The sequence below is a fragment of the Nannospalax galili genome, unplaced genomic scaffold (assembly GCF_000622305.1).
Source record: "Nannospalax galili isolate Female #2095 unplaced genomic scaffold, S.galili_v1.0 scaffold100, whole genome shotgun sequence".
In the NCBI taxonomy this organism is placed as follows: domain Eukaryota; kingdom Metazoa; phylum Chordata; class Mammalia; order Rodentia; family Spalacidae; genus Nannospalax; species Nannospalax galili.
This window is the reverse complement of record NW_008352891.1, coordinates 10,564,684-10,586,475: the sequence shown is the minus strand read 5'-3', so window position 1 is coordinate 10,586,475 and position 21,792 is coordinate 10,564,684.

Here is a 21,792-nt window from a genome sequence, read left to right as displayed (position 1 = left end):
ATTATGTAGTTTAAGGCAGCTTTATTTCTTATTGAGAATACTTAAATGTATTTGAAGAATGACACTCAACTGGAGAAGACTATTTTCATTCTTTAATATTATCTCCAGTAATATTCCACAAGTGTACTTTGCTTCCTGAGTCACAGATTTTTCCTGCAGGTATCTGTGAACCAAATAATTATACTCCACATGATCTGCTATAGATTTGTTTTGATTATTTTATTTTGTCTAGCATAGTAATTCATCTTAACTTTAGTCTCATCTCTGGCATTACTAAAATGAGTATCTATGACAAAACATGTTTGGGTATCTTTAAATTGCAATATTCTACATTTCCTAGAGATTGATCATCAACTAAATGATGTTTTGTCAAACAACACCTACAGATCATAGACATCAACTTCCCTGCTTGATGTATTTCCATTGTGCTTTATGTCCATCATCTCAACCTTAATTGAGCTCCCATTTGGGAAAAGTGATAGATAGATGATAGATAGATAGATAGATAGCTAGATAGATAGATAGATAGATAGATAGATAGATCCAGAGCTGTGGGCAGCACAGGGCTAATTTGGAGCAATTCCTGACCTCGGGGGATGCCAATGGGATAACACCAAAGCACGTCCTCAAACTGAGGCAGAAGATCAAGAGAGGAGAGACTGTTCTCCAGATCTGGAAGACCATGCAGGCTCTGTCAAGGAAATCAAAAAGAGCTTCCCAGGGCTGCATGTAGGCTGGAATGAGAAAGTGCCTTCAACATCCTGTATTACTGTACACAACGTCTAGGTGGAATCCATACACACAGGTTCTCAAATGGGTGAAAAGTGAGCATAGAGGAGGTATGGAAAAGGGAAACAATAGAATGTAGCTATTATACAAATGTGTCTGGTTATTAAACCTTGATAATTGTACTAATGTCTACAGATGAAAACAATTCTTAGTGTGAAAGACAGATACCCTATTTGGATATTTAGAGTACAGAGGAAAACTATAGCTCTGTACTCTCTCTCTCTCTCTCTCTATATATATATATATATATGTGTGTGTGTGTGTGTGTGTGAATGTGCGCATGTGTGCAGTAACCACAGAGACCAGAAGAGGGCATCAGATACCCTGGATATGAAGTTACAGGCTGTTGTAAGCTGCCTACCATGGGTGCTGGGAACTGAACTTGGGCCCTCTGCAAGAGCAGTATGTGGTCTTTAAACACTGAGCCATCTCTGCAGCCCCTTTCTTATCTTTAAGAATGAAAAACGGGCCGGGAGAGATGGCTCAGCAGTTAAGTGCACTGGGTGCTCTTGCAGAAGACCTGGGTTCAGTTCCCAGCACCCACATGGCTAATGACTGTCTGTAACTCCAATTCCAGAGAATCTGACACCCTTTTCTGACCTCCATGGGAATTGCACAATATGTGTACTTACATACATGCAGGCAACACACTCATACACACAAAAAATATAAAAATAATTTTAAAAATTTAAAAGAAAAGAATGAAAATTAAGCTCTGAGTCATTTTTATAGATTTACAGTGTAAAAGACCTCTCAAAGTCCATCCATTAGTAGACTCAAAAAGTGACTGCACGTGAGGCACTTTCAGTCATTCAGTAAGTATTTACTGAGTGACCACTAATTAGCGGGAACCTGGCCATTATTATATGTGCTAAACTTGGAATGTATTGCCTTACTCTCCTACTAGACTGCAGGTCTTACAGGGCAGCTGTGTGCATAAAATTAATAACACTTCAACAATCAAAACAAGAAAAAATTTTAAAAAATTGTGACACAGACTTGCTTAAATAAACGAACAATTACAGAAAGTGTAAATGAAGCATCAATTAAAATACAAATAGTTTTGTTCCATTAAGAAAGAGGATTCTGCATGAAGGAGCTTCAAACAGCAGACAAATATTAGCATCTAGATTTCAGACAGGTGGCGAGCAGAGGGACAGAGGATCTGACACACAAAACATGCTGCTTACCAGAAACTCAATTCACATGTAAAGACACAGACTGAAATGAAGAAATTGAGAATACTACTTCATAGAATAATAATCACAGCAAAGCTGGAGAGTCTGCATTGATCTCAGATGAAACAGGCTTCAGAAAAAGGAAAATTGCCTTGGATGACCAGGGGGCCCTCCTTAACAGTGTAGCGGTCAGTTCCTCATAACTGACCTACAGAACACCAAAGCTGGAGGAGAAAACATCAGAACTGCAAAGAGAAACTGCCTAGACCACTAGCATAGTCACCAAATTCAGTACCTATTGGTAATCAACATGTAGGTTCAATAACTTGGTGTGGACATAAGTGAGTTGAAGTCACTCTTAGAACCAACCAGAAATGCACATTTTCCCTAAGCTCCACAGGGACATTGGTCAACATATACACACACTGGCTCATAAAGCATGAATTTGTGATTTTTTTCTTTTGTTTTTTTGTGGGGGAGGCACACACATCCCAGCTCATGCACCGAGGTCAGAGGACAACTCTCAGAAGTGGGTTCTTCCCTTTCACCCTGTTGGTCTCAGGGATTGAACTCAGTTTGTCAAGTTGACAAACCCCTTTACCTGCTAACTCATCACACTGGGCCATGTGTTACCAAACTTAAAAGATGGTAAATCATACAAAGTGTGTTCTCAGTTCAAGGAGAGATTAAACTAGAAATCAGTAACAGAAAGATAACTAAAAAAATTCCTAATAATTAGAAATTTAACAGACTAATTTTAAGTAAAATTCTCACTTTCTATAATATATTTTACAATATGTAAGATGTAATATATTCATATATTATACATAACTGAATGTGTTATATATTATAGATAATATATATTATACAGTATAATGTATAATACATTATATATAATAAAAAAAGACACTGTATTTTGTGGGATGCACCAGGAAGAGTGCCCTCAAGAAAGTTTGTAGCACAGAGTTTCTGTATACTGTAAATGAAAAACACCTTCATCCTAGAATGTGGGAAGTCAAAGGACAGCATAAGCCTCCAGCTGGACATCTTTTAATTAGAGTAAGCAGAACTCAATGAAGTAGAAAGAGAATACCAACAGATGAATGAAGCACATGAAACCTAAAGCCGATTCTTAAAAAAATATCAATAAAGTTGATGAAAGTCCAGCCAAGCTAAAGAAAAAAGAAAGACGACACCCAGTTATTAATATGAAAAATAAAAGAAAGATAATCATCTCCTCTCTGTGAAGGTCCCACAAACATTAAAAGAATACAAACCCTGGCCTAGCTGAGCATCTACTGGCAACTGATAGCTGCTGGGAGAGGGAGAGGCAGTTTTCATTAAGGATATGAAGCTGGTTAGGTTGACCAAGCTCCAGGGGATACAGCCAAGACTATTGGTGAAACACAAATTAGACTTGATAAGTCTTTAAAAAAATAATAGAAGACATGAAGTTGGGGGAGGGGTTGGGAGGTAGGAGGTGTTTCTGAAAGGAGATTGGGGAGGGATTCTGAATAGGATCAAAATGCATTATATGAAATTCTCAAAGAATCAGTAAAAATATTATTAAAATAAAACCAACAGTCCAAGAACATTAAAAGAATAATAATGGAATATTGTATGTAACTGAACACAAATTTGATAATAGAATGAAATGAGTCAATTGTTTGAAAGAGACAAGCTATCCAAACTCACACAAAGAGAAATATTTATTCATGAAATTGCATCCACAACTTACAAAAAAAAAAAAGAAATCAGTGGGCCCAGATGGTTTCTCATTATTGAATTATACTAAATGAGAAAGAATTGCTATCAGTTCTCTACAATTTCTTCCAAAAAAACCAGGAGTGGGAGAAATACCTCCTCCCAACTCATCCCATGAGTCCAGCATTACCCTAAAACAGGAATAAATTATTACAGAAAAGGAAGACTGCAAATGATTATCTATCATCGGCAGATACCTAAATCATTAAATGATACTAGCAAAACAAATCCAGCAGTGTATAAAATTAACTTTATATCATAATCTGATATGAGCCTGGATTTGACCCATGTATTCTATACTGATTCAGACTCAAAGATCCCTTACAGTTCTATACCTCCTCACAGAAAAATGGGCTAACTTGGAAGGGAAAAGTATATCACATGATAAAATGTACAAAGCTGGGGCTGGAGAGAAGGCTCAGTGACTAAGAACACAGGTTACTCTTCCAGAGGACCTGTGCTAAGTTCCCAACACTGATCAGGCAGCCCATATCACCCATAACTCCAGTTCCAGGAAATCTGAAGCCTTTTTCTGGCCTCTATGGGCATCCACACATGTGCAAATGCACACACACGTAGACACAAACATACATATGGTTTTGAGATTACCCAGTGGTTATGGACCCAAGTCCAGTTCCAAGCAGCCACACTGTAGCACACAATCATAGTTCAGTCCAGTTCCAGGGTATCCACTGCCCTCGTCTGACCTCTGAGAGCACTAAGTACACACGTGGTACACTTACATACATGCATGCAAAATACTCATACACACAAAATAAAAATAATGAATTGTTTACAAGTGTACAGAAAGTACACAAAGTGCACAGAGCACACTTAGCTGCTTTGCTGCCTGACACGAGAGCAGGTCAGAATTTCTTATATTACAGTCCTGATTAGCATTAAGGTAGAGTCTAGCTAATGAATCACATCATGAAAAGGAAATAAAAAGAACCCAAGTTAAAAACAAAAAAAGGGAAGAAGTAAAACAGTCTTTGTCCATAGATAAAGTAACAATATGTAGAAAGTTCTAATTAATTAATGACAACTCTTGCCAGATACAGAATATAGGTTTAATATACAGCATATATTTGATTTATTTAACAGTGCTGATAATTAGAATTGGAAATGAAAATAAAATATTTATCTTAGCACCAAAATGGGAATGCTTAAATTCCAAAAAAGTATATAAAGTATTTGTACAAGGAAATCTATAAGCTTCTGATTAATGAAATCAAATAATATCTAAACAAATGAGAAACCGTTCATGCATGTTGAGTTGGAATAATTGATATTGTTATGATATTAATCCTCCAAATCTTGTTTTATAGAATCAATGCAATGGCAATAAAAACCCCAGCAAATCATTTCATGAATGTCAGCAAGACTGCTTCTAAAATGTGTGGACCAGGAAAGAAATAGGTGAGTGGGAAAGGGTAACTGCTGCCAAGCCTAGAGACTGGAAGTCAATGTCTGGATCCACAGGGCAGAAGGAGAGCACTAATTCCCACAGTTAGCCTATAACTTCCACACACAGGCCATGAGCATTGCGTTTGAGGTCAGTCTGGTCTGAATCGCAAGTTCCAGGCTAGCCGGGACTACATAGTGAGCCCTTGTCTCCAAAGAAAACAAATAAAAATTAGCACTGTACATGAAGAGTAAAAAGGCCAGAAATGCAGCACTGAAGAAGCAAAGCAAACGCGATTTCAATGCTTATTATAAAAAGTGGCCATAATCAAGATAATGCAGCATTGACAAACGGAACAGACGTCAATCTGTGTAAAGGCACAGAACTAGACATACACAGTACAGGTCAGGAAGCTAGAAAGGGGACCATGAGACGCAGAAAGGGGTCTTGTGGGGAACAAACAAGGAAGGTGGAACCTGTGGGACATGGAGGATGGGCTCGGAGGAAGAGGACTACTGGGAGGGAGGGGAAGATCAGCAACAGCAGAGTATTATGAAGATGCCACAGTGAAACTCATTTCTCTACATACTGTTTTTTAAATAATAGAACATGAAAAACAAAAAATAGGTCCACACAAATACAACTAATGATACTTCTTGAGAAAGGAGCAATGACCCCAGGGAGAAGTCAGGAGTTCTTGAACCATCAAATACTCATATGCCAAAAGGGAATAAAAGGATCCAGACAGACTTTTTGACTTTCACAGTCTCTGCTTAAAATAGATCATAGTCTTAAAGGTAAAATATCAAACCCTAAAGAATGGTGCTAAATGCATATTTATATTCAACATGGACATGGGGATTTGAGCAGCTATGAAAAATCATCAAATTATTAGTGTGTGAAGAGGCACAGAAGAGCCTCAGACCTCACAGACACATTGTAGAGCACAAAAGATCCAGTGTACAAGAGCATGTGTTTTATGATTTTATGCATATTACCATTTTATAAAGTATTATTTTAGATGATAGAGATCCCAAAATAACAAAAATTGGTCTGGAGAGATAGCTTGGCAGTTAAGAGCCTTGTTGCTCTTGTAGAGGACCCAAGTTCAGTTCCCATCCCCAAAACCAGGTGGTTCACAATCACCTGTAACTCCAGCTCCAAAGGACCTAATATCTTCTCTTGACTCTGTAGCACACAGACACAATCATATATACCTAAGTTTTAAAAAAATCTTTTTTAAAGAGTCTTAAAGAATACTAGAGGGAGAGTTAGAGAGAGAGGAGAAATAAATAATTCCTAGCTAGTGTAAAAAACAGAGGGAACCATTTTAGTCTAACATGTACTGACAAATTACATATAGACATATGACATATATACATATTTCTACATGAGTCCATGTATATAGCTAATGGCTACATAACAAGAAACAGTGCCAGACAGGAGAAACCTTCCTTTGAGTTGTTTGTCAGGGTAGTCCAAGAGACTCCCAAAATTGCACAGGCTATTGTCACAGCCCTTGATTGCCTCCCAGATCTTGAAGTTAAGACCCTATTGCTGAATACAGGACATACTTTGGACACAGGATTTGGAGCAATGAAGCTGGGATTGACCTGGAAGCCATTTCCCCCGAAGGCTAGCTCTTTTAAAGAGCACCATGCAAGCTGTTAAGGGAGAACATTAATTGATGGTCAAGCCCAGCTTCGAGGCCTAATTAACCACATCAATGACTGACACAGCAAATGACATTGGTGCAGTAGTGGCCCTTTTATCTTGGGGGTAATCAACAGCTACCTAATTAGACTTAAAGCCCACTCAATGGGAGAAAACTCATGTGTAGTATTATAAACCTAGCCAAACACACATAGTTAGAGAGGTCATAGATCTTAGAGAAAAAAAAAAAAAAACCCAAGAATGTCACACCCCTAGACAAATGTAATTTCTTACTATATACAAAATATGTATCCTTGTATTTACAGACAAAAAGGTATGGCAGACACCACTCATCAAAGAAGCTTCTTTTGCACCAGATAGAGACTATTACAGAGTTCCACAACTGGTAACATTGTCTGTTAATTGCTCAAGCCTAACCTAAGTGTCACATCTACAATGCAACCTCTACACCCAAGGTTCACAGAACATAGAACAAGGAGGAAAGGGGACATTAATGAATCTCAATTCTCATCAATGAAGCTAGCTCCCTCATGCAGCAGAGGACCAGGCACACAAAAGGTCACAAATGGGCAAGGCATAGAGAGTAAGAGTCTACAGAGTGTGGGTCCTTGGGCAGGACTACACTGTTAAACTCCACCCACCCAGGGATCAGGGACCATTGTGGAAGATGGGGCAGAAAGACTGTAAGAGCTAGGGAGGAGGTACATGGTCATACAGAAATAGAGTCCTACAAGCTCCTGGGACCTTTTCATATGAACCTACAGCAATGGTGTCAACATGCATAAGACCCATGCAGATTCATCCAGGCAAAAAAATAAGCATAGAACTACGGAAATGGGCATACAGCCCAAGCTCACCCGCTTAGCAATGGTTCCCAATCTTAGACATAAAATTATTGGCAGCTAATTACTGCTGATTACTGCTGAGGAAGAGCTGATCTTCTTAAAGGAAGGGACTCTAGTTAGGTTGACTAGACCCCAGTGGATGAACTTGCACTGAGGGACATCTGGGGATACTAACTTGACATGATAGGCCTTAACACAAATGATGTAAAGTATGAATTCTGTCGTGGGGGGGGGGCTATGTGAGGGTGCCAGTGGGGAAGGGGGTATAAAGATTATTAAGATTGACTAAGATGTTCTTTATGAAAGACAGAAAAAGTCAATAAAAATTTTACCCCCAAAAGATACCAAAACAAATTGCATTCTCTCTTGCCGCTCATGTGCTCAGCTCTACAGCAGATCAACAGTGCCAAAACAGTTGAACTGAGGGGTCTGAGGCCTTTCAGAAAAGAAAGAATGTTGGTTATCAGGAATGCCATACATACTACATACCAAGAAAATTAAACGTCATGGATGCCAATGTGTTCAGAGAAATTTTGTGAAAAGATCCAAACGTGTTCTGCTAGGGAAGAGGATTTAAAACTAAGTAATGTCACACTTGATAGAAGAGGAAATATGCGTATTAAACACGGAATAAAATTACCGACTTGCAAAACAATGAGGAAAAACGTTAAATACACTGGGGTCCATCAAATAGACACTAGGAAGTGATTACAGTGTTATCTGTCTCAAATGGTATGCTAAAAGATCCCTCTCTGGCAGGAGTAACCATCACTGTCTCCCACTGATCTCCAAAAGCTCCTCCCTAGGGATGGATCTCTCCCAGACTACTATTTTGAATAAAAGTATTCCTCAGTCTCTCATAACACTATTTGGCCACCAAGTTAAATTCTTGTTAGTTGAGGAGCTGGAGAGATGAGTCAGTGGTTAAGAGCACTGGCTGCTCTTGAAGAGGACCTGGGTTCAGTTCCCAGAACCCACATGGCAACTGTCCATAACTCCAATTCCAGGAGATCTGATCTCTCTTTTGACCTCCATGGGCAGTGAACAACATGGGTGAACTTACATACATGTAGGCAGAGCACTCATACACATAAAATAAGAATAATAAACAAAAAAATAAAGCTCTTGTTAGTTGAATATAAATGGTTTGAATTGCAGGCCCTATGAGCTTTGCTTAAACGTAGCTATCTGAGTGCCTCTATTGAAATGCTTAAGGACACAAACTCCTGCGATGAATGGATAATCTGTCTTTAAAATCAGGAACGGATATGATTATGAATGTAGAATGAAATATAAAAGAGACTGAATATGTCAAAATGCTATTTAAAAACCCTAACCCTTTTATCCCAACTCCTCCACGGGACTGTATTGCTTGGAACAAAGACTTGACTCTATACCTGGATCAAGGTCATAATGTGTCTCTGAAGGTGAAGAAAGTAAGGAGCTCTGAGTCCTTGAGGACCACCTTCCTACAGCTACCACAGTCTTGTTTGAGAGTGCCTGGACTTCTATTTGTGCCCTTTTGTTCCAACATGTGCAGAAAACTTAACACTAAAGAAACACCGTGCAGGACAGAGTGCCTTGCGGATCCTGTGCTCCAGACCCCACTGCAGGTCTCCTGACTCCAGCTCTTACTTCTGCTACTGCAGAGGCTTGGGATGCGCCCATTCGCTATTTTGTCACAATATTTAACCAGAGTCCTCACAACTAAAGAACGAGGGTACATGTCAGCCGTGGTCTCCTCGTGATCTGCCATTCTGAAAGCGAGATTGGGACAGGAGTTAATACTGTTGGTTCATTGCCAAAAAATGGTAGGGAGCCATTAGTAGTCCCTCTTCCTTTTCCTGTGTGGAGAGTTATGAGTATTCTTGGGATTTTACGAAGGTTCCACAGGTTGGGTTCATGGGCAATGTTGACAGCAAACTCTCCAGCTCCCTGTTCTAATTTCCTTTCTGTTGCTACAATAAAATGTTTTGACCAAAAGAAACTTAAGTTAGGAAAGGGATAACTCTATCTTCTAGGTTATAGTCCATCACTGTGGGAAGTCAGGGCAGGAACTCAAGCGGGAATTCTACTTTCTAGCTTGCCTGCAGCTCATGCTTAGCTAGCTTTTTTTTTTTTTTTTTTGTCTTTTTGAAGCAGGGTCTCCCTGTAGCCCCAGCTGTCCTGGAACTCACTATGTAGACCAGGCTGGCCTTGAACTCACAGAGCTCCGCCTGCCTCTGCCTCCCAAGTGCTGGGACTACAGGCATGCACCACCATGCCCAGCTAGCTAGCTTTTTTTTATACAGCCCAAGCTCACCCCTTAGCAATGGTGCTGCCCACATGGGTGGGGACCTCTTGCATTAATTAACAATCAAGATAATTCCCCCTTTCCAGACATGCCCACAGGCCAATCTGATCTAGATAATTTCTCAATTGAGATTCTCAGATGACTCTAGACTGTCAAGTTGATAGCTAAAATTAGAGAATTTCACCCCTTGTCAATTTGACAGGCTAACATGTCACTTTAAATGCTATAACCTTTCAAACCTTTATCCCTGAGATCTCATGTTATTATAATATTAAACAAAGTAATTGAATTTTATTCATCTATAAGAAAAAATTAAATTATGAAATTTGCAGGTAAATGGATGAATATTGAAAAAAATCATACTGAATGAAATAGCCCAGATCCAGAAAAACAAATGTCACAGGTTCTCTCTCATGTGGGTACCAGCATCCAATCTTTAGATTTCAGTGCTTAACTTGGAATGCCTGTAGAATCCAGGAAACTAGAAATGGACTGTTGTTGGGAGGGTGAAGGAAGATCTTAAGTGGGGCAGGAGAACACAGGTGATATGAAGAGGTGAGGGTGAAAAAGGAGAGGGAGGCTTAAGTGAAGAGAGGGTTGGGAGTAGAGCAGTGGACAGGAGAAGGAAAGGGTTAACTAATACTAAAGATGTTTGAAAGAGACATATGGAAACCTACAATTTATATATATATATGCTTAATCGGAATTACCCTGTATGGGATAATGTTCCTTCAAGAACCATAGGCTACCAAATGACAAGCTCAGTGTCAGATGCAGGATGCTGACCCTCAAGCCGTTGGTCATAGATGTTCCTGAGACCCCATAGACAAAAGAGTCTATTGTCATTACTCTTGCCTTCTCAGCAGAACTTGATGATAAGACCCTATTGCTGAAGACACCATAGGCTTTGGTCACAGGACATGGAGAAGTCTAGTCAATACTCACCAGGGAACTTCTTGGTGCTGGTTATCACTCATAGTGCCAGAAGGTGCTATGAAGGCTGTTGGGGGGAAATGTCATCAACAGTCTTACCCAGTTGTGAACCCTGTGAAAAACAATGACCAGCATGGCAAGATATACCCATGCAATATTGGCATGAATATTATTGGGGCAAACAACTGATTTCTGACTGGATTTAAGGCTTGATCCACAGGAGGAAAGGCATACCTTGCATTGTAAATCTGGCTGAGAACCCACAGTTGGGGAGCTCATATGCCACATGAATGAACTTACTGATAGTTTTCTATGTGGGCATAGTATCACACTGCCCTGTAAACGCTAATCTCTCTACCCATAGATTAGTGCAGCTCTCAGATCTCATCAGAGAGGATTCTTTGTGCAGTGGATGGCAGTTAACAGAACTGGTCAAAGTGCAGAGAATAAGTCTCTGTGGAGTACTTAGGGACAAATGGTACATTTATATTACCTTCCTCCCACCCCCCACCCAAAGGCTCAGGGACTGTAGAAGAGGGGGCAGAAACATTGCAAGTCAGAGGTCAAGAAAGACCAGATAAAACAGCATCTTCTGGACATGACAGGACTGCTGCATTCATTATCTCACAGCAGCGGGGGCTCCATGCACAAGATCAAGACAGTCAACAGTTCAGCGGGGAGCTAAGAGGGATGAGCTCTTCTCCCTAACTGAGAAGTAACTGACAGTTTATGGCTTCCTGGGAAGGAGAGTCAAGGTTTTTCAAGGATACAGACCCTGGTAGGTTGACCATGCTCCAATGGGTAGCCCCACTCCCATGTGATGTGGATAGCACAAATTGTACTCAGCAGTTATTAAAAGAAGCAAAGGACAGGAAGTTGGGAGGGGGTGGGGGACAGTTCTAGGAGGTGTTCTGGGGAGGGGTGGGGGTGAATATTATGAAATGCATTGTATGCATGTGTGAAATTCTGAAAGAAATAAGAGAATTACATTTATTTTTAAAATATAAGGAAAAAATACATTAGAAGTCCCACATTTTTTAAAAATCCTAATACTTTATAAGTCTAAGGTCTCTTTAAAAATCCAAAGTCTCTTAACTGTGGGCTCCTGTAACATAAAAAAAGAAGTTAATTATATTCTTCTTCCAAGAGGGCAGAACTCGGGGCATAGGAATATATCAAAGCAAAACCTCAGCAGGGTAAGTCAAATCCTCTATCTCAGAGTCTGATGTCTGGGATGGACTCATGACTTTCAGGGCTCCAGATGGCTTGAGTAGCCCAACCTCTCTGTCTCTGCCATCTGCAATGCACAGAGCTTGTCTCACAGGTTCAGGCCTCCTCCACTCCACACCTGACACTGTCCATGGTAATCATCCCACTGTCCTGGCAGCTCCAGTATCCTGAAGTCTCCATTGCCCCTGAGGCTACAGCTTCACCACTGGCTTCTACAGGCCTCTCCACAGGGACCCGGACCCTTTACATCATCATCAGTGCCCTCTTCCTCACACAGTGAGGTCTATCTCCAACGTTGCACCTCCAGTGGACCCTCAGACACTGGTTTTGCCAATCTCGAACTTGCCCTGGGTCCTTCCTCGCCACTCTCCTTGCTGTGGGGATTCCTATGCAAGAAAGGACACTGGGATAACCATGAAAACACGTTAAATCTGTTTGCTAAAAACACATGCAAGACCGAGGGTTATCAGCAATAGTGCCTTACCCTCCAACAAACGCATAGCAGGTATGAACTGTTTCTGCGTGTTTCCCCTTGAATATTTCTGTTTTAATCCCACTGAATTCAGTGGCATTTGTAATATTGAATAATATAACAATATATACCTATGAGGCCATGTTCTCCTGCCTTCCACCACTCACTGCTTCTGTCACATCTCTTGTCAACTTGGGAAGATTTCCTCAGTCAGCTGTCTTCTGACAACTCTGTTTTACTTAAGCTTTGTCTGCATAAGGGTCTATGTTTGGATAGTATATAGTAATTGTGGGTTTATTATTCTTTTATTGTGCTGTATCTATTTGAATTTATCATTTGGAATAATTTATTCGAACATGGTCATTTTTCATTTCCTTTTTTAAGTGTGTTTTCATATTCTTTGACAAATTTCGTACATGAATATTTGGGTCATTTTTACCCCCAATTTTCCTCTTTCACCCTGCCTCTTTTCAATTTCTTCTGAAGAAGTCTTCCTCCTGAGTTCAAATACTGGTTTTGTTCTTTGTTTGTTTGTTTTTGTGACCCTATGACTTTAACGGGTTTGTTGCATGTGTATGGATGATGTGTTATTCACTGGAGCACAGGCAGAGACTATGCCACTGAAGAAAAAACAACCATTAACTAGACTAACTCCTCAGGAGGGGGAAGGGCCTTTGAGCCCCTCCCCATCCATGATGAGATCAACGTGATATTTCTGGCAACATTTCCTACAGTACTAACCCCTGGCTTCATCCTCAGAGACTATAAATGACACGGATTTTCTATGATCTGTGCCGAAGATCTGGAAGTCACTTTGAATTTACTCTTAGACCATCTAATAGCCAACTGTTTACTCGATTTCATTATTTTCTTTCTCATGCTATACAGCATAATCATGTTTTTCCTTGCTAATCTGGCCATCGCCTCTGTCATCTAATCACTTCTGAGTGACATCATTCCTACCAAGCATTGGTGGCCTGTGATACTCCTGGCCCCTCGGAGCCTTCTTCCTTCACCAGAAAATACTTATGAGCATAAACTACTCTACATGCTTTTATTATTTACTTAATTCCTGGAAAATGAGGATGAATATTACTACCCTTAAGAATCCTGAGACTCTGGGTGGGAGGTGTTGCTGCAGGAATGGTGCTTGCAGCTAAGAAGGTTGCTTATAGCACCTAGGATGGGGTGACCGAGTTTAATAATATCTCCTGCTTGTCAGTATCTGCGGAGTTGGCTTCCTATCTCTTGCCTACCACATCAAATGTTTCCCTCTCCTTCCAGTAAGAAAATAGGTCTGCTTTGCATTTCCTCTAGCCTGCCCACAGGCAGCTTTGAAAAATGTCAGTGATGTGAGACACTAATTCTCCTCTTCCTCTTCCTCTCCCTGCAGCTCCCTTGCTTTTCCCTGTTGTTTCTCTCCTCTCTCCTGGCTTAGTCACTAGCCCTTCTTCTGTTTCATCAAGGTAGGCCACGCCTCACACTCGTGCCTCACAGAATTTTGACTTGTATGGGTTCTGAAGAGTTTTCTGTCTGCCCATCCTTTTCTTGTGGAATACGCTTAGGCCTAGAATGCTTGACTTCCTTGGCGTGATTCGATTGAGTCACAGAGAGATTGAAGCCAAAGTTACCTTTCTTCTAAGAACCTATTCTATGAGAATATTTCTCATGTGTGCTGTAACTTCATACCGATCTCAAAGCATTAACCCTTGACTGCTCAGCTTAAAAACATACTGTCATATCAATTTATGTTTTCATCGTCTCCCCTTCCTTTCTTTTTTGTCATATTTTTATTAATTTTTTGTACATTTCATACAAAACATCTTAATCATCTTTTTACCCACTTCCCATCCGCGCTACCCCATTCCCGTCACCCCCCCCACACACACACTGGATTTTATGCATTGCATTCTATCATATAAGCTAAGGCCTGTTGAGTCAAGTTTGTGTGCCCAGATGTCCCTCGATGCAAGTTCATCCACTGGAGTCTCTTCAGTCCATCTAGAGTCTCTCACTTAAAGAAGCTCAACTCTCCCTCACTCAGCAGTAATCAGCTGCCAATATTTCTTTGGCTAAGGCTGGGGCCTCCTGCCCATTTCCCCAGTTCTATGCTGGGTTTTTGTCTGATTGAGTTTGCATGGGTCTTGTGAATTCTGACACCATTACTATAGGTTAATAGGAGCAATTTGCACATGCCTGGAAGACAGTTTCCTTATGATCATGCACAAACCCTGGTTCTTACAGTCTTCTTGCTCCCTTTTCTGAAATGGTCCCTGAGCCATGGGAGGGTGAGGTTTAATATAGGAGTCCTATCCAGGTACCTGCTCTCTGAATTGTCTCATTCTCTGTACTTTTGCCAGTTGTGGTCTTCTGTGTGCATTGAACTCTGTTGCATGAGGAAGCTTCACTGGAGAGTTGAGAAATGCATTAGTATTCCCTGTTCTACTATGTTCCATGAGCTTTAGGTGTAAAGGTTCCACCATAGACATGTCACTTAGAACTGGGCATCTCTCAGACACGTATTCTCTGTGTGTGACCAGTTGTGGAACTCTGTAATAGTCTCTGTGCTGGACAGCTTTAGTTGTCAACTTGACATATCTGGACAGAGGGAGCCTCAACTGGGGAGCTGCCTCCATTGTACTGGCCTGTGGCCATGTCTGTGGGGTATTTTCTTGATTTCTGAGAGATGTGGGAGCACCCAGCCCACTGTGGGTGGTGCCACTCCTGGGCAGATTGTTCTGTATTGTATAAGAAAGCAGGCTGAACAGGGGCCAGGGGAGCAAGCCAGCAAGCAGCATTCCTCCAAGGAACTCCTGACTCCTCTTTGCGACCCTGAGTTGCTACCTTAGACTCCCTGATGAACTGTGACCTGGGAAATGAAAGTCAAATAAATCTTTTCCTCCCCAAGTTAGAATTAGAGTGTTTTGTCACAGCAATTGAAAGCAAACTAGAACAGTCTTCATCTATGTACAAAGAAGCTCCTTTGATGAGTAGTGAATGATATGCTTAGCTTTAATATAAGGATCCATATATCACATACAGTAATACATTACATTTGTCTAGGGATATGACAAAGGTAGGGTTTTCTCAGAGATCTATGATCTCTCCAGTCATTTGTATTTGGCTATGTTTACAATGCCACACATGGGTTCCCTCCCATGAGAGGACTTTAAATACAATTAGACAGCTGTTGATGACTCCCAAGATGAAAGTGTCATTACTAACTGATATAGTTTGCTGTGCCAGTCTTGTGGTTATTAGGCTTTGAAGCTGGGGTTGGACCATTGATTAATTTTCTCCCTTAGCAGCCTGCAAAGGATCCTCCATAACTATGAGAGCTAGTCTTCAGGGAGGAGGCTTTCAGGTCAGTTCCATCTCCATTGCTCCAAGTCCTGTGTCCAAAGTATGTTCTGTCTTCAGCCATACGGTCTAACCTTCAAGTTCCAGGAAGTAACCGAGAGCTGTGGCAATAGCCTGTGTTATTTTGGGAGGCTGATTTTTCACATCACCCAAGCTTTATTTATCCCTCATCTCTCTCCCCGTCTGACGTTCCTCCTCCGTCCCCAGTTAAAGTAACCCCATTTGTCCCTGAAAATACCTGTCTCCTATTATCCTCTCTTGTTTGAGCTCCTTCTTCCCACTTTCCCCCATGGTTCCTTGTGCATCTTTCCCCCTCCCCTTCCCAGTCGAACACCTCCATTTTCCCCATTTCCCCCTTAGGAACATTTGTCTCCTACTATACCCCTCTCTCAGTCTCTTTCCTTCCTCTTACCTTATGATTTCTTTCCATTTTCCTGGATATACACTCACACACAAGAATTTGGTGCTAAAATCCACAAATGAGAGAAAACAAATATCACTTGCTTTTCTGAGTCTGTGTTACTTTCCTTAGTACAACAGATTCAAGTTCCAACCATTTACCTACAAATTTTTAAAGGTTGTTTTTTTTTTTTTATCACTGAGTAGAACTCCATTGTGTAAATGTACCTCATTTTCATTATCTATTCATCAACTGAAGGGCATTTAAGTTGTTTCCATTTCTTAGGTACTGTTAGAAGAGCAGCAACAAAAATGGATGCACAAGCATCTCTACAAAAGGCTGAGTCCTTTGGGTGCATGCTAAGGAGTGGTATAACTGGATCATATGGTAGATTCATTTTCAGTTTTCCTTAGTGGTTGTATGAGTTTGCAATCCCACCAAGCAGTGAACGGTTGTCCCCCTTTCTCCACATCCTTGTCGGCATTTGGTGTCATTTGTGCTCTTGGTTTTAGTTAGTCTGACTGAGGTAAGTTGAAATCTTAAAGTGGTTTTGATTTGCATTTTCTTAATTACTAAGGATATTGAACCCTTTTAAATGTGCTTCTTAGCCACTTTAATTTCTTCATTTGAGAACTTTGATAAGGTCCTTAGCACATTCTTTATTGGTTCATTTGTTTTTGTGTTTCTTTTCACTTTTTTGACTTCTTTTATATTTTGGATATTAACTCCTTATCAGATGTACAACTGGTGAAGAGTCTAACTTGGTGTGTTTCCTCTTCATTTCCTTATTTTCTTTCCTATGTTTTGCAGAAGTTTTTTAGTTTAATGAGGTCCCACTTGTTGATTGCTGACCTTAATTCCTGACCAACTTCTGTCCGATTTAGAAAATCCTTTCCCATACCTATATCCTGTAAGTTACTGCCAGTATTTTCTTCTAATAGTTTCAGGGTTTCCAGTTTCACATTGAGGTCTTTGATCCATTTGGAGTTGACTTTTGTGCAAGGTGCAAGATAAGGCTCTAGTTTCATTCTTCTGCAGGTGGAGATCCAGTTTTGCCAGCATCATTTGCTGAAGATGCTGTGTTTCCTCCAAAGTGTTCTTGACACTTTGTCCAATATCAGGTGGCTGAAATTGCCTGCGTTCACATTGTTGTCTTCTATTATGTTCTATTGATCTATGTGTTTTTGTGCCAGTGCCATGCTGTTTGATGAAATAAAACCCTGTGAGATCCTGTAAGGTAATCTCCCCAGCATTGTTCCTTTTCCTCAACGTTGCTTTGTCTATACTGGGTCTGTTTTGATTCTATATGAAGTTTAGAATGGTCTTTTCTAGTTCTGTGAAGAACGGCTTGGGGATTTTGATTAGCACTACATTTGATCTATAGATTGCTGTTGGAAGGAAGGTTATTTTCACAATATTTTTTTTTACCAATCCATGACCACAAGAGGTCTTTCCATCTCTGGGTGTCTTCTGCCTCTTTCTTCAAATATTTAAAATTTTCATTATAGAGATCTTTAATGTCTTTGGTTAGTTTTATTCCTAGATATTTTTTGAGGCTTCGTGAATGGGATGGTTTCCATGTAATATTTCTCTGATTGCTTGTTATTTGTACTCATATTTTAAGACGATTTTGTCACCCGCCACTTTGCTGAAAGTATTGATAATTTCTAGCAGTTCTCTGGTGAAATTTTTGTGATCTTTTACATATAATATCATATCGTCTGCAAATACTGATAAGTTGACCTTTTCTTTTCCAATTAGTACTCCTTTAATTTCCTTCTCTTGTCTTACTGTCTAGCAAGACTTTTAAGCACTATATTAAAAAAGGAGTGGAGATAGTGGACAGCTTTGTCTGGTTCCTGATTTTAATGGGAATGCTTCCAGGTTTTTGACATTTAGAATGAAGTTGGCTGTGGGTTTGTTGTATATCGCTTTAATTATGCTGAGGTATGTTCCCTCCAGTCCAATTCCCCCTAAGACTTTTAACGTGAATGGATGTTGGGTTTTGTCAAAGGCCTTTTCTGCATTTATTGAGATGATCATGTGATTTTATCTTTCACTCCATTTGTATTATTTATTACATTCATTGACTTATGTATATTAAACCATCCCTGCGCCTCTGGAATAAAGTCGACTTGATCATGGTAGATGATTTTTTTCATGTGTGTCTGTATGTGGTTTGGGAGTATTATGTTGAGAATCTTTGCATCTGTGTTCATTAAGGATATGGGCCTATAATTTTCTTTTTGTGTGTGTGTCTTTACCTGGTTTGGGTATTAGAGTGATACAAGCTTCATAGAAAGAGTTTGAATATTCTGCTTCTGTTTCTGTCTTTTTGAATAATGTAGTACTGGTTGCAGACCTTCTTTGAATGTCTGGTAGAATTCTGCTATGAATTCATCTGGGCCTGGGCTTCTTTTAGTCAGTAGGCTTTGTATTGCTGTTTCAATTTCCTTATTTGTTACAGGTCTGTTTAAGCTCTTGGTTTCTTTGTGATTTAGCTTTGCTGGTTTCAATGAATTCATAAATTGCCCCATTTTCTTTCATATTCTTAATTTTAATAGAGTATAGATTTTTAAATTATTCCCTTATAATGTTTTGGATTTTGTGTGTGTGTGTGTGTGTGTGTGTGTTTGTGTGTGTGTGTCGTGATGCTTCCCCATTCATCTCTGATTTTGTTAATTTGGGATGGTTATTTCTTTCTTTTAGTTAACTGTGCTAAGGTTCTATCTTGTTAATCTTTTCAAAGAACTGCCTCATATTCATTAATTCTTTGTATTGTTTTCTTTATTTCTCTTTGATTAATTTTTGCTCTGATTTTTATTATTTCTTCTTGTCTGCTAGATTCGGGCTGATTGGGTAGACATGAATTCTTTCCACCTATTCCTGTCATGGAACATTTTCTGTTCCCCTCTGACTATGATAAAAAGTATTTTGGGTGGCAACCATAGTCATTTCAAACTGGGAATATTTGGTCCAGGCTCTTCTGGCTTTCATAGTTAGCAAAGTCAGCTTTAATTCTGATGGAATTTATTTGTTTCTAGCAGCTTTTGGTGCTCTCTCGTTTTCTGTTTTGACTATGATATGCTGTGGGGCATTTCTGTTCTGATCCTGTCTAGTTGGTGTTCTGTGTACTTCTTGTATCTGTATAGGTGTGCCTTTTCTTAATTTGGGGATGTTTACTTCTTTAATCCTGTTGAAGATCTGGTTAATGCCATTGACCTGAGATTCCTCTCCTTCCTCTATTCCCAAGATGTATAGATTTGGTCTTTTCATGGTGTCCCGTATTTCCTGCATATTCTATTCTGGGATGCTTTTTAAATTTTTCATATTCTTTGCTTGAGCAGTCCCACCTTGTCACCCAGTCTTGATGTTCTATTTCCCATTTCATTCATTCTGCCTTTGATACTTTTTCTGTCTTTTCAAAATGACCTACTGAATTTTTCAATTCTATCTTCATCTCAGTTTGGGTTTACTTCAAAATTTCTCTTTCTTTTGTGAGTTCTCTTTGCAAGTCCTGAATTGGTTTTGTTATTTTATTTGTATTTTCCTGAGCTTCAGTCACGAGTTTGTGCCTATCCTCTTCGAGTCCTTTGAATTGTTTGTCTGTGTGTTCTTCAAGTTCTTTGACTGTGTTTATCATTGTTCTTTTAAATTCTTCATCCTGGGGTTCCTCTGGTGTTTCTCATTGTGGTACACTTCTCTGTAGGACTGGTGGTTTGGGGTTTTGTGGGGAACATATTCTCTTGGTTTTTCATATTACTTGTGTTTTAGTGTTGTCGTTTGGGCACACGGATGTCTTTTGTAGACTGTGCGTCTGATGTGAAATTCTAGTCTGCCTTTGTTTGGTTGAGGTTCGGTCCTGTTTATATTGTTGAGGTAGCCTGGCTGGTTTTTGCTCCAGCATGAATGTTTAGTTGGTGTGTGCTTCAGGTTCTTGCTTTTGACTTTGTATTGGTGGGTCAGGACGATTTCAAGCTGATTAGTGACGTATTCTCTGGTGGGGCAAAAGGAAATCAAGGCTATGCAGATCCAGTGGCTGGGTTCTGGCAGGCTAATTTGGAGGCATCAGGAAAGAAAATTAGGCAAGTTCTTAGAACTAAGGTTGGATTAGGGTGTTGGTGGTGAGAGTCTAACTATCTAGGTAGAATATGTGTGGGTCCTGAAGCTGGAGACTACAGCTAGTCTGGTTTCCAGTGATCAGGTTTCAGTGGGTGGGATCTGGGTTAGGAAGCTAGTCCAGAGATCTGAGGTGGGCCCAAGGCTGGAAGGGGGACAACTTTCCAAGAGAGAATGGAGCTGTTTAGGGTACAGGAGAATCAAGTCGCACTGGTGGGGCCTGACTTACCAGGGTAGTATGGAGGTCTCTGGCAGGCAGAGTGGGAGGGATTAGAGATGGTCCCAAAGCAGAGGCGTGGGTTATGGGTGTGGGTATGCAGTGGATTTGGGCTACTTACTCCCAGAGGCCAAAGGCTAAGTCAGGTACTCCTAGGCTGTCTCAGGGGTACAGGTCCAAGGCCTAAGGAAAGGGGATGAAGAGAATGTGTGGGCCCCTTCTAGTCAGCAGGGAGGACTTCCCCTTGCCTTTCTTTCTCCTCCCTTCCCATTTCTCCTTACACCTGTTTATCCATGTATTACAGGAAATAAAGCAGCAAACCACATAGAGCCCCTGCCCTCACACAAAGAATAGACTATTCTCATTTACTACCCCTTACGTGAACTTCTGTAAGTCCCAAGGGGAGATTTTCCCTGTTGTAGAAAGTCTAATCAAATTTCCCAGGGAAATGACGAACACAGACATGCATAGACCCTTGTGTGCAGAAGAGCCAATGCAAGAAGCCCAAGGAAGACCAGTCTGTTGTCCTTCCAAGGCAGACAGCTGTACAGGCAATGCCAAGAGGGGGGCGGGGCAGGAGTTAAAATGGAACTGCAGAGAGACCAGAGGGATTTCACAAATGCTGTTAAGCCTTAACGATCAATCGTGAGGGAAATGGACTCCCATGACATGTTTTAGCAGCAGTGACACAACCAGACTTGCATTCGTATTCTCTGATTTTTGTCAAAAAAAATGAGCACTGGGAGGTGAGGAAGGCTGAAGGCTGAGAGAAAGATAGTCCAGAGGCTTTTGTGTCAGATTAGGGGAACATGTGAGACCTTCGCATAGAGATGAAAATGGAGGCAGAATCTAGATGTGGACTTTGAATACCAAACCTCAAGGAGGACTGAGGACCAGACTAGGTGTCATCCTGCCCCATACCAGAGATCAATCAAGAAGGACTAGAGAGTAAAACGAACTTCAAATCGCTGATGTGCCGGCATTCTCAACCTTAGCATCGGATGACAAGAAGAAATTTGCGAAGGTGACCGGGAAAGAAGGCAAAGGACCAAGTGGAAAAGCAAAGTAAATTCAAAGTCTAAAATCATGGCAGAAAGCCAGCCTGCTGCTCCT